Raw genomic sequence first — 12,980 nt, forward strand, 5'->3', positions numbered from 1 at the left:
CTCGGGCCCGCCCCCTCCCCCGCCAGGACTCTGTGCGCAGGCGCCGTGCTGCGGCCTGGGAGCCGGCGCGGGGCTGTGCGCTTGCGCGTTGGGGTCCTGGCGTTGCGGCTTCGCCCTGACGTCCAGGTTTCGCACGTCTTCGTCTTCCTGCAGGTTTGTAATCCGGTGCCGCGCGGCCGGCGTCCTCTACTTGATCCCCCCGCTGTACTGTGTTCCCCCTGGGTAGGGTCCTCTAACTAGATCCCCTTTAAAGTGTCTTGCAGCCCAGGAGCTTTGGCCCGGGGAGGAGTCAGGCTGCAGGGCTGGTGCCGTCGACGGGCCGGAGGGGCTGAGCCCCTGCTGTTCACGTCGACGGAAGGCGGAACACGCGGACGGGCAGCCCAGCACCGCCGCGGGGCCGCCTCCTGCTCAGAGGGGTGCAGCGTGCTGGCCGCAGGAGTGCACGTCACCAGCTCCCCGAGTGGTCCCCAGCCTGCCAGAGCTCGGGGTTCTGCAGGCAGGGCGTCCTGCGCGAAGGGTGTCACCCGTGGTGGAGAAGCTGTCTGCAGTGAAAGTTCTCTGCTCAGTTATAAATAGGAATCAGGCATGCCGCGTGTGATTGTCTGGAGGCCGAAGCATTGCACACGCTCCTTGAATCGCAGGAAGACCAGAAGTGAAAGAAGATTGCAGGAAGATGTGTCCCTCTGCTCAGATCAGAGACACGGACAGGGACAGAAGAACTTCAAAGGAACGAATTATACTTACCAAGAGAGTTTACGTGGAAACGCCTAGTAAAATGAGAGTGTGGTGATCTTACGGGGAAATTTTATTTGGAAGAAAAGTTAGTTTGAGTGACACACCTCCTTGGGTTCGTTCCACAGTTTAGTGTACATGGGAGGCAAATAGAGGTGAAAATATTTGGATGTTGGAATCGTATGAAAGAACATTACATTTCTTTTGTACTGAATGGTATTTTTAAAAGTTTCCTCCACACTACTAGCAAATAAATTTTTAAGACCTTTGTACAATGAAAGATTTATTGAAGGAAATTTGAAAAATAGGGAAAGGAGTAATGAAGATGTTATTTCTCCTGGGGACCCACCAGTGAGAGATAAGAGCTGTTAACATTTTTTCTTTGCCTGGATACATTGATTTCTTCGTCATTATTTTTGGTAGTCTATTGCGTGAGTAACCTACCATCTCCTTAACCAATCTCTAGTCATTGTATATGGATGTCATCTCCATGTTTTCTGCATTTCAAAGAAGCTTATGATGAACTCCATGTTGCACGTTTCTTTTTAAAAATTTACGTTGCATTATGCTAATTCCTAAAAGTTGAATTTCTGGATCAATGAAACATACAGAAGTTTTGGATGTGTATTGTCAAGTGGTCTTTTCCAAATGGTGTAGCAGTTTATGTCGCTTGTAGCGTACATGTGGGTATCTGTTACACTGTTGCCTTATCAAGTAAAGATACTACAATTTACGAAGTCCTTAGGAAACTTTTAAAGGGTTTCTGTATTTAAGAAATATTTGATAACTTCCTGCTGTTTCATAACTAACCATTTTGGTTGGTATAGTATCTACCTTAAGCAAATTAAAATGAACTTATTTAAGAATAGGTAGTCTATATCTTTGTTTTTTTTACTTCTGTCTTGGCTACTTTTCTCTCGTTGCTGAGACAAAATACCTGACGCCCAAAATTGAGGAAGGAAAGGTTTATTTAGCTCACAGTTCATAGAGGTTTCAGTCCATACATAATCAGCTGGCTCCAAGGCAGAGTGACCCATGGCAGAGGGCAACTGTCCATGGTGACAGAAAACCGCAAAAGCAAGAGAAATAGCCAGAGCAAAAGGGAGGAGTGGCAGCAAGCAGCCTCTTTCTCTCCCTTACATATGCAAACTATCCTTCCATGGGCGGGTGTAGCACTCACACCCGTAATTCCAGCATTGGATCATGGATCAATCATAAACTCTAAAAGCCTGCCCCGTCACTGCATGAGGCTTTGGGGGGACATGTAGACACAAACCATAACAGCTTCTTTCTTGAGAAACAACTGAAGATACCGAAAATGGACAGGCTTTCAGAGAGTTTGCATGAATTCAAGTGGCACTGAGACCCGTATGTCTTGAGAAGCACCTGTATTGAGTTCTCTTATCAGGACGTATCGATTAGCCATAGAGCACAGAATATGTGGACGTGTATAACTGCCTTCCTCCAATCTAATTAGTAATGTTACAGAAAGCTTGCTGTCTGTTAAAGCAGTAGAAGAATGGTAGTGGGATTTAACAGTGAAATAACTCTTCTACTTGCCGGCAGAAAGGGCTTCACCGCAGAATAAAGCTTTGGTGCCATATTCAACAAGCATCTCCTATGTGCAGGAAAGTATCAACACCCTCCCAATGGTAGCGGGTTTACTTACTGTAAATAACTCATTTTAAAAAATTCTTTTATTATAACAAATTGCTCTTGGGGAAAGGAGAGATTAGCATAAAATACAGAATTATGACAGCTGGACAAACGAGTCTGGGAGGAAGAAGTGTTTGTAATGTCTGCCCTGATTTCTCCTCCTCCTTCCAGCTCAACTTCTTCTCCTCATTCTCTGTGTACTCTGACTCCGTACTTCTGTACCATCCACCGTGAGCATGTGGTGTGTCACCAAGATTTCACTGTGTCAAGGAAACAGTATACTGCTAAGAAAATACTACCATGTTCTTTTTGGTGAGTTACTCTTTATGAGAAAAAAAATCCTACAGATCATGAGAAAAATAAATACGTTGTAATCACAAAGTACATTATATTCTCAGTAGGAGACTAGAAAATATTAATCAGCCATGAAAGCAAAATTTAAAAATCTACATCATAACCTGCGATTTGCCACTGAGTTCACCAGCAGGCTCTGGGTGTACCTTGCAAAAGTGTAGTTCATTTCACTTTTAGCAGAAGGAATCCAACATGGGCATGGTGGCACACACTTATAATCCAAGCACTCAGAAGGCTGAGGCAGGAGGATCACTCTGAGTGTGAGGCCAGCTTTGACTACATCGTGAATTCAAGGCCAGCCTGAACTGCGTAGTAAGAGAGAAGTCTAAATACTAGAAATCAGTATTCTTAGAATTACATATTCTACAGCATTCATTATTTATCTTGGTCACTGATTATTTTTGGAATTACCTACCTTAGTTTGGCCCTCTTTATCAGTAAAGTTCTTAAAAATTAGGCTTTAATGTTGCAGAACAAAAGTATTAATACTAAATTTATGTTTATAAAACACATTATGGTGTACATTACTACTGCAAAGACTTAATCATTCTCCTTGTTAGTGAAGATAGAGTTATATTCCAAGTTGGAAAAATAATTGGTTCATGAGTACCTAGAACTAGGATCCTTCTCTGAAATTCATGAGGTCTGGAAACATGAAATCTATATTATTTTAAAAATACTAACCTGTTATTAGTATCGTTCTTGCCTGTGAATATAAAAATACCCTGAAGCTTAAATACTTTGTTGTATTATTCAAAATTTTCTTACATAGAAGCATCATTATGTATGTATTTATTTGCTTATTTTTATAATACTGGTGATTGAGCCCATGGTCCCAGTCATGCTAGGCAAGGGCTGTACCACTAAGCCACTGCTCCATATTTTATTTTATTTTCTCTTGTTTTTATTTTTGTTTTGAGACAGAGTCTTGCTAAGTTTCTCAGTCAGGCCTTGGACTTGTAATTACTCTGCCTCAGCCTCTTGAGTAGCTGGGATTACAGGCATACCCTACTACTGCCAGCTCATATTTTATTTCAAATTATGGAATCTTCCTTCAAAAAATGTATTTAATAATATTTCAAAACAATGTTTTGATAGAGATATATGGGAGAACTATCAAGAAGAATATTGTTACTGATACATTTTCATTCAGTAAGGCAGATTACAATATTAAAACTTCTGTTTATTGAAAACAGGTTTATTTTCTTTAAAAAATTACATTTGTTACTATGATTCCAATATCTCTCCTGCAGTTCTTCATGTATCTGTTGACACTGAAATAAAACATAGATTAACCATCTTTCCAGAGTTGATATACAGAATAGTTCTAAGACACGTATTAATTATGGCAAGTGATAACAATTAATTAATTAATGCTTGCCTGCAAATACAATTATAAAATTTACAATGTTTTTATGATATGCTAAGGCAATATATTCAATAATCCTAACTGGGCTAATCTAGAAAGAGTTTTACATGGAAAATGGAGTGGGATTATGCCCTTATAATGAAGTATAAAACTGATTTTCTGTCTTGATTCTGGTTTTACATTAAAACCAGAGCAAGGTACTTGATTTCTCTGAGTTTCTTTCTTTCCTCCATGAAACATAAAATCCAGAGGTTTTATTTGATTTGTGTTTTTCAATTCATTTGTTATTATTTTTACCATGACTCATCCAGGAAATACATTAGGACTGAGGACACTGGGGAACATACTATACATATATGTACACTTAGAAACTGTACGTATATGATGACATAAGTTTTATTCAATAATCTTTGCATTTGCTAAGTAAACTACATCATGGTATTTTCAGTTTTCTTCTTGTTTTTAAAACTGTGAAGCACACTATATAAATTTTATGGCCCTCTAATGAGTCATGACCTAAAGTTTAGAAAACACTGGTAATTTGAAAGATCCCTTTCAGCTCCCAAACCACAGTGATTCTGTGACTCACAGTCACTTAGAGAAAGCTTTGTGACATGTTCTTTGTGATGTTGAGATCATTCAGTTCCTTCTGGATATCATTTTTATGTTTAGGGGATTTCTCACATTGCGGATGCAGGCCTGGGTGAATAACCTAGACTCTGCTAACCATATTCTCTTGAGTAGAACATGTACTTGAAAGAAAGCAAAACCATAAAACAAGCGCTACGGGGACTCTTCTGGTCTGTTCAGGGAAACTATGGAGGTGTGGGTCTTTTAGGGTTGCAGTGATGAGGTTCTAGCTCTGATTATCCAAAATTTGCTTTGGTGGCCAAATATGGAGGTAGCAGGGTTTTCCCTATAGCCATTATCTAAATCTGATTTAGGGATTAATCAGAGTTCTGCAGTCTTCAAATCTGTGTCTCTGGTGCTTCTGAAGATTTGGAGCCACCTAATATCCTATCATTTTTTTTAAGAATAGAAAACTTTTTTTTTCTTTTAGCTAGAATTATTTGTTTCAGTTTTATACCTAGCGAAAGTCAGAAGAAACCCAGGTGACCTAAAAGCAATTTTCACTAGCTCCCACAGTAACTGAAAGTTACTTGATTTCCTGTTTCCTCAGCTGTTAGGTGATAAGGACTTACCATCCCTACTTCACAGAGTTGTATGAATAAGAAAAAATTGCTTTGAAAAGTTAAAAAACTGCAGACCTGAATAGGGAGCCTGAGAAAATAAAATTTTCTTAGATATGGGAAGCTCATTTATACTTTCTCGTATTAAATATATGTCTCCTCTTCAAGTTTAATAGTTTATTATTTTTAATAGTTTATTATTGACTCATCATTTTTATCTTTTCCTAATAGTAGAACATGTTCTAAAATTTTCATACAAACTCTGAAATTATAAGGTTTTACACGTCAAAAAGTATAACCACCATACAGCTCCTAAAGTTGACTATTACCTCTTTGTAAATCTTATTGTAAAATAATTTAAAGAAATTTTTTAGAAGAGTCAGATTAAAATTTCCTATTAAAATATGGCAATAAACATGATATTTCCAAGTTACTAAGATGTTCTCAAAAATTATTCCCAAACCAAACTACTAACAATTTTTAAAATTTTTTATTCATTAAAAGTGTATTGAGCTATCCGTCAGAAGCCTCAATATTGCTAAAGTGTCATTTCTCCCTACAGTGACTTGACTAGTCAAGAAAATACCAGTCAAATTCCTAGCATGAGGGTTTTTTTGTGTGGTTTTTTTTTTTTTTCCATGAGGCTTTTAAAAATTGACAAGCTGCCTCAAAAATTCGTATGTAAATATAAAGAAAAAAATGCAAGACCAAAACAATTTTGTAAAAGCAGAACAAAGCTGAAAGTTTTAAAATTTAGTATGTAGTCGCTTTAATAAATATAGTGTGGTATGGCATAAAAATAAACAGATGAATGGAGCAAGAGAGAAAGCTGAGAAACATGCCTACATTTCCCCACAAAGATGCAAAGGTAATTTAATGGAGAAAGAACTGTCTTTTTAAATAAAGACTATTGGATGTCCCTATGCCAAAACAGTAGGACATTCATATGCCAAAAAGAAAACCCAAACTTTAGTTCATGCTTCATGCTATACAAATGAAATACTCAAAATGGGCACAGATTTAACTAAAAATCCTGAAAGTGTTAACCTTCTAGAAGAGAATATAAAGCTATGTAAGCATGAGTCAGAAAGGTATATTTTTAGGTAGGGAATAAATCATGATTTTTTTAAGAGAAAAAATTGTATTTTGGACTTCATTAAAATGTAAGACCCTGTTCTTCGAAAGATACTGTGAAAGGAGTAAAAACATAAGCCGTTGAGTGGGAGAAAATACTTGAAATCACATGTCTCAGAAAGGACTTGTATCTACATTATATAAAGAACTAAAAAAACTAATCAGAAAATAAGCAAATTCCTTTTAACACTAATTGGAACAGATATGACAACACCTCCTAAAATGTTATGGACAGCTGGCATAAAGTGTGTGAAAAGTTCTAAGCGTCTTTAGTGAAGAAAAACACAACCAGAATGAGACACTACTACATACCTAACAGAATGAGTAAAGTTTGAATGACTGACCTTATCAAATGTTGCCTAGGAGGGAAAGAAAGAGGGGCGTGCTTGCATAAATGCAGCTGAAAGTGTAAGGTTCAATCACTTTAGAAAGCTCTCAAGTCAAACACATGCTTACTGTATGATCCAGACTTCCCACTCCTAAATATTAAGCCAAGAAAAATAAAAGCATGTCTACAAAAGACTTAAGATTTACACGTAAACATTTGCAGAACTTTAATCTGTAATAGCTCCAAATTGGAAATAACTCAAATATTTACCAATAAGTGAGCAGATAAATTACTATAAGCATACAATTTGATAGTAGTCAGCAATAAAAAGAAATACTATTTCACATGTCATGAGCAAATCTCAAAGCAGTCAACTTGAGTAGAAGAAGCCAGACAGAAAACAATACATACTATATGGTTTCACTTACATAGACTTGTAGATAATCCAAACTAATCTGCAGGGACAGAAAATAGATCAGTGGTTGTATGGGAACAGGAAGATACAGTAGCATACAGACACTTTCGAAGGTGATGAATGTTTATTGCCTTGATTTTGGCCATAGTTTGTCAAGTTGACATAAAAAATTTATCAAACTATAGATTTTAAATGTATGTAGTTTATTAGTTCAGGGAAGCTTTTAAAGATAGTAATTACATTTCAGACATCTGATAGGCATTGTAGTTTGGTGGCAAAACCAGAAGATTGTATTTTCATAAAGTCTGCAGTTACTAGTAAAGGATGCACATTAGTGGGATTCTTGGTTGTTTACTATTTACAAAACAGTGTAAGTAAAAATTTGGTACAGATAGGTTATCTCTTCTGTTCCCTAGGTCAACTAAATGACCAGTTTGGTGTGAAAATGGCAAAGTATCAACATCCATTAACTGAAAATATAAGTGACCGTGAGAGAGACATCAAGTTAGTCCTGAAGTAATCCTCTACCAGTACCCATGACTTTAAAATAGAAAACGATAGCCAATGTTTTACATTCTTTTTTTTAAATAAATTTTTATTTTTGAAAAACTTTTTTGAAATATTTTATTAATTTCAGCTGTTTATTTTTTTAACATGGCTACTAGAAAATTCAAAGTTACGTATTTCTGTTGGACAGTTCTATTTTAGATCAGGGCTGTGGCAAAGAGCTTAGCAGACTGCTACTTATACAAAGGCATCTACAAAGAGGCAAGGACTGAAATCAAAGCCAACCTCTACTGATTAAACCATGTACCTTACAGAGCTGTATTTGCTTAGAGCTGTATTAGCTGTATTTGCTGTTATTTCATTCAGAAGTGTTAACCCCTAACCAAACTATGAACCCTGGGAGGCTCTGTGTTCAGGAGGCATGCCTTTTTCTAATTTGCACACAGGCATCCTATAATCTAGCAATAATCCTATCATGCCTTACTCATGTTTTATCTACACATACTAGATGAATACCCAACTCTTCCTTCTTCAGACACATCTCATCATATAATATCTACTACTTTACCTAATTAGAAATTACAGCTCTCAAAACTGCCCACAAATTAACTTGAAGACTCAAATTTTTACATCTTCTATCATCAAAAAACAAATCACTGCCTACTTTTCAGAGCTTCGTATTTCTAAAGTATTTAACCTTTCCTAACATTCTATATAAATAAGTATTGTTAACTTTTTAAAAGACCAGCATTAAAAAAATATTCTAACCCCACAGGATCCCTAACCAACCTGATTACTTTTCTCTTTTTGTCTTAGAAAAGTTGATCTTGGAAGATTTCCCAATTTTAGAAGTGCTTGGGTCTGTCTTTAGTTTTCCTTTGGGAAAAGAGTTTCTCCTATATTCAATAATGCTTTCTTTCTCTTTTGTATGTTTTTGTGTAAGTTCTTTGCTTTCCATCTTAGAACTTATTTCTGAATCTATCTTCTTAAATTTACACAAGGTTTTCACTTCATGAATTCTTTTAGAATTATCTAAATCATCTTTATTTCCAGGATCCTTTTGATTAATTTTCTTGGTTTCCTTCTGTTTTTCTTCAATCACGTTTTTTTGAATCTATTTCTTTTTTTGTCTGATGATTTTTCTTCTTTATTTTCCGTTGATTCAGTGCTTTACTATCTTCATCAGAGAGATCAGAATCAGAATCTGAAAGGTCATAGAAACGTTTCAGGTCCTCAATAGTGCTGTGGTTGATAGGGCATCCTCTTTTATCAACAGCGTAGTTCAATTTGAACTTTCTGTCATGAAACATGGCTCGAAATCTCTTATCAGTTTTGACTTTTCGATCCTTTTCTGGCATTTCCCAGAACCTGGGGTCCTTTGAAACACTCCTAAATCACTCATCACTCATTATTTCTTGTTGGATGATATTTTTAAAGTCTTGCTGAAGAACTGTTCAAAGAAACCTAATACAGGTCGGATCACTCTTGGCTTCACATGTTTTACATTCTTAATCTGATCGAATTCCAAATAGTTGATCGTGGTGAAATATTAGCAAAAATTGTATGGTCAGTGAAAACACTTGCTCCTTAGCTTCAGAAAAATATGTTTTTTAAGTGAGGTTTCCCATTGAAATGTCAAACCAGTTAAAGAGCAGCGGTGGTAGATTAGCTCAAGATAAGAGTAATTTATTTTGGTTTCATTTTACTCTTTGGTTTGCATTACGTGTTTTAGCAAAAACATCAGATGGGGCAACACTTTGTTAGTTATTTAAAAATAATTATCTGCCAATTGGATTGCGGCCTATAAAAATTGGCATATGAAGTTTATAAAGCAATAGTAATTAATTTTTCTCAATCACAAAAATACTACCATAAGTGACATTGTATTTTTAAGTAGATAAATTCAGCAAAGAAAAATTATGAGCTAGGTACACTGAAGCAAGATAGCTAAATTTTGATATTTTCGTCTCTTACATTGTGATTTTATACATTAAAATTTTCTCTACTTCATTACCTAGCTTCACTCCACCTCTTACCTTTCAGTATAAATATAGTCCTGTCTGCCTGTGTTAAAAGAGAAATAGCAAGGAAAAGGAAGCTTTGAACTTTAAAAGACTGACTTACTCCATCACCATGAGGAGAAACATTTATGGTTAAGTGGAGGCGAAGCCTTCAAGCTAAGAAAGTGAATTGAAGTGAAGCAAGAGGCACTTACAGATACACTTTGCTTATCTAACAAATTTAACCCATATCAAGAAAAATATCAATAGTTCACCCCAAAATATAGTGACTTAAATTAACAGTGAATATTTATTGGTTCAAAATCCTGCAATCTAAGCAGAGATCAACAGGAGCATCAGCTGCTCCACAGCACCCACTTGCGAGATGGCCCTCTGCTGCGGTGTTGATGTCGGCTGTTTGACCTGGAGCTCAAGGCCAGTGGTGTCAGTGCTCCACATGGAGCTCTTTTCTCACCGCGGTATGTTCAGAGCAATTAGGTTTATTACACAAAGGCTAACTTGCCCCAGGAGGGGAAAGGGGAACTCTTCCAGGCCATTTTCAGGGCAAACTAGTCTACCTTGAGCAATAATACAAATCCTCTGGATCATCACTTACATTGTCTTCCTTGCCTACAGGGCCTTTTTTGCTAATCTATATTTTACATTTTCTCCAAAATTCAGTATAAGGATTACTTCCTTCATGAAAAGTTTTCAAATTTTTCCATATTCATGTGATAGCGCTTTCCTTTTGTAATCTGGAAGCTTTTACTATGCATATACTCATTTCTCACTGAAATAGGCCATGATTTTGTTTTTTCTATACATAGTATGTATAGACTCTGTAACCCCTGCAAGATCCTTGAGGATACAAACCAAGGTCTGTGTCTACGCCATGGTGCCTAATATAATGTAATATAATATGTTAAGTGGTTGATAGTGAGGGCAGTTAATTGTACGCTGGGGTATTTTAGTTCTTCTTAGAAGGTTTTCTACTCAAAGAGATGTACATCTTGAGTTAAAGAGATGCTTTTAAAAATCTGTTAGGAAGATATTTACCTGAACTTTCAAAGAAGAATTTAAATTGCTCATTAAGTATAATGAGTTCAGACCATTGTATTACATTAAAAGAAAAACATTTTTAAACTTCATATCTTTTGGTCTTTCTCATTGATCCAAAGAAGCAAAAAAGTTTTTTAGAATGTTTAGGATCAGTGAAGTAAACCTAGGACATGGAAAGCTAAACCTAGTTAACATGGGAATAATGAATAGAAATATTTGTGAACATAATTGTCTTCAGCTGGAAAGAGAATTATAGTAAATTTAATGGTATTTCTTTTCAAAACCACATTAGCTCTACCAACACAGAACTGTGACTAACACATTCACTGATTTTGTTCTCTGTTCTGGTATATCTTCCCCACTCCTTTATGACTTGGGGAATAATAAATACACCTTTACAGTGAGGGAGGAAAACCATTGTGAATAGAAACTCAATAAGGAAAAGGTTGGATCCGTACATCAGTGATTCAGTCCAGAAAATACTTCAGCTTATACATGTGTCAGCACCTTCAAAAATACTTTCTTTTTCAGGACACTGCAGTGGTTTCAGTTTGCAGAAGTTTCTGAACTTTTAACTCAAGGTAATGAGCCAGTTAATAGAGTGAATTTTGTGTGGGAAGCAATTACCCCAATTGATAGGAAACTTGAGAAAATGAACACAAGCTTTAATGAGATTGACAAAAAGGTCGTGTGTCAGAGCTGAGATGGAGTAAAAAGGAATAATGGTGGGGGAAATCATTGAAGACAATGCTATGAAAACCAGTGAAAAGAAAGATGAAGTATAATACCATTGGATCTACTCTACAAGAGTCCCCAGAATTAATCTGCTGAGGTAAGATGTCTCCTAGAAATTTAGGAGTCAGAAGACTACAGTTCAATTGGAGATTTGTCAGTGATCTAGTTTTAGTTTAACCAATGCAATGATAAAATGTCTTAATAGAATAAACCATCCTATGCTGATATATCTTCTAGTTTATTCAAGAGCAAGTCTTAGCTACTGTTCGCACTTGAGATTGCCCCACAAACCTTGTATTTTCTTCATTCATTTTCCATTTCACAGTGATCAATTCTATTTGTCCCATTGCCCATGCTAGGGATATTGGTGTAATCTTTTGCTACAGATTTTCTCAGACTTATACCCATTACATCTCTGCAATGGGTCTGGGTATCAGTCTATGCCTTGCTGTTGATGTTACTACTATCCGAGTTCTTGTTCTTATTTTTTGCTTAGCGTTTCTCTTAGTGGTTTCCTGATCGGACTTACCTAGTTTATCTCTGTTCAATCTATTCTTCATACTTTGGCTTCAGTTGCCTTTTTTAAATGTTGAATTTGATCATATTACTTCATGATTAAAAAAAAATCCTCTGTCTTGGTTTCAGGGTTGCCTGCCAAGCTTCTAACACTATTATCATACGAGTCCAGCTGCTGATCCAAGGAATTGGCTTCCAGAAGGCATGTTTATTCTGGATAACGCCCACTCTCCAGCTATAACTGACAAGTAGGAATGAACAGCAGATGTGAGTACATCACTGTCCTGTAACAATACATATATGAACTATGAGATTAGATTCCTGTGTTTGAATTATTAAATGGAGAAGTCAGTAGAATGGAAAAAGGAGAATGAGGAACAAGTGAAAAAGTACCGACCATTGTCTTGGCCCTTGCCAGGCTACCACTGTACACCCTCTCTTGGACTCCATAAGGCACCGGTGCCCTTCTATTAAAGAACCCCTTCCTCTCATTTTTATTTTGCTGTTAAATTCACCTAAATAGAGCTTTATTATTTGCACTCAAAGGGTTTTACCATCATGACTGTGAGCAGTTCATTCAGAAGCTTTGCCCGAATATGCGCCCCTTTCCCAAGCAGGCGTGCAAGCCTGACCTTCCTTGTCCCGCCTCTGCCCCACCATAGCCTCAGAGGGCAGCGCAGCTTTTCCTCCGCCTGACGTCTGTGTTTCAGTTTAGCAAAATACCACGGAGTGAACAATTCATGGTGAACAGAATTTTGTCACAGATCTGGCGGCCCAAAGTCCAAGATGGAGAGGCTGGCATCTGACAAGGGCCTTCTTGCTCTGCCAGTCTTCGGGGAGGGGGGGAGAGGGACGGGGGAGGGCAGGGGAGGGTAGGGGAGGGAGAGGGGGAGGGGGAAGGGACGGGAAGAAAAAGGGGCCAAACTTGCCTTTGTATGGAGAACCCGTTCTCACAACAGTGAACGCATTCCAGCGTTTCTGCACT

General features: G+C 37.2%; 1 long non-coding RNA gene and 1 pseudogene across 1 annotated transcript; one reads left to right on the top strand and one right to left on the bottom strand.

Moving 5' to 3' along the window:
* The first annotated feature begins 31 nt into the window (after positions 1-31).
* Positions 32-1,600, top strand: LOC102006489. The gene is made up of 2 exons (XR_261535.2): positions 32-153; positions 254-1,600. It is a non-coding gene; the product is annotated as an uncharacterized LOC102006489 (long non-coding RNA).
* Positions 1,601-8,478: 6,878 nt separating this feature from the next.
* Positions 8,479-12,980, bottom strand: part of LOC102004309 — a 37,392-nt pseudogene continuing 32,890 nt past the window's right edge.

This window comes from Chinchilla lanigera, unplaced genomic scaffold, assembly GCF_000276665.1.
Source record: "Chinchilla lanigera isolate Chin_1 unplaced genomic scaffold, ChiLan1.0 scaffold00031, whole genome shotgun sequence".
Classification (NCBI taxonomy): Eukaryota; Metazoa; Chordata; class Mammalia; order Rodentia; family Chinchillidae; genus Chinchilla; species Chinchilla lanigera.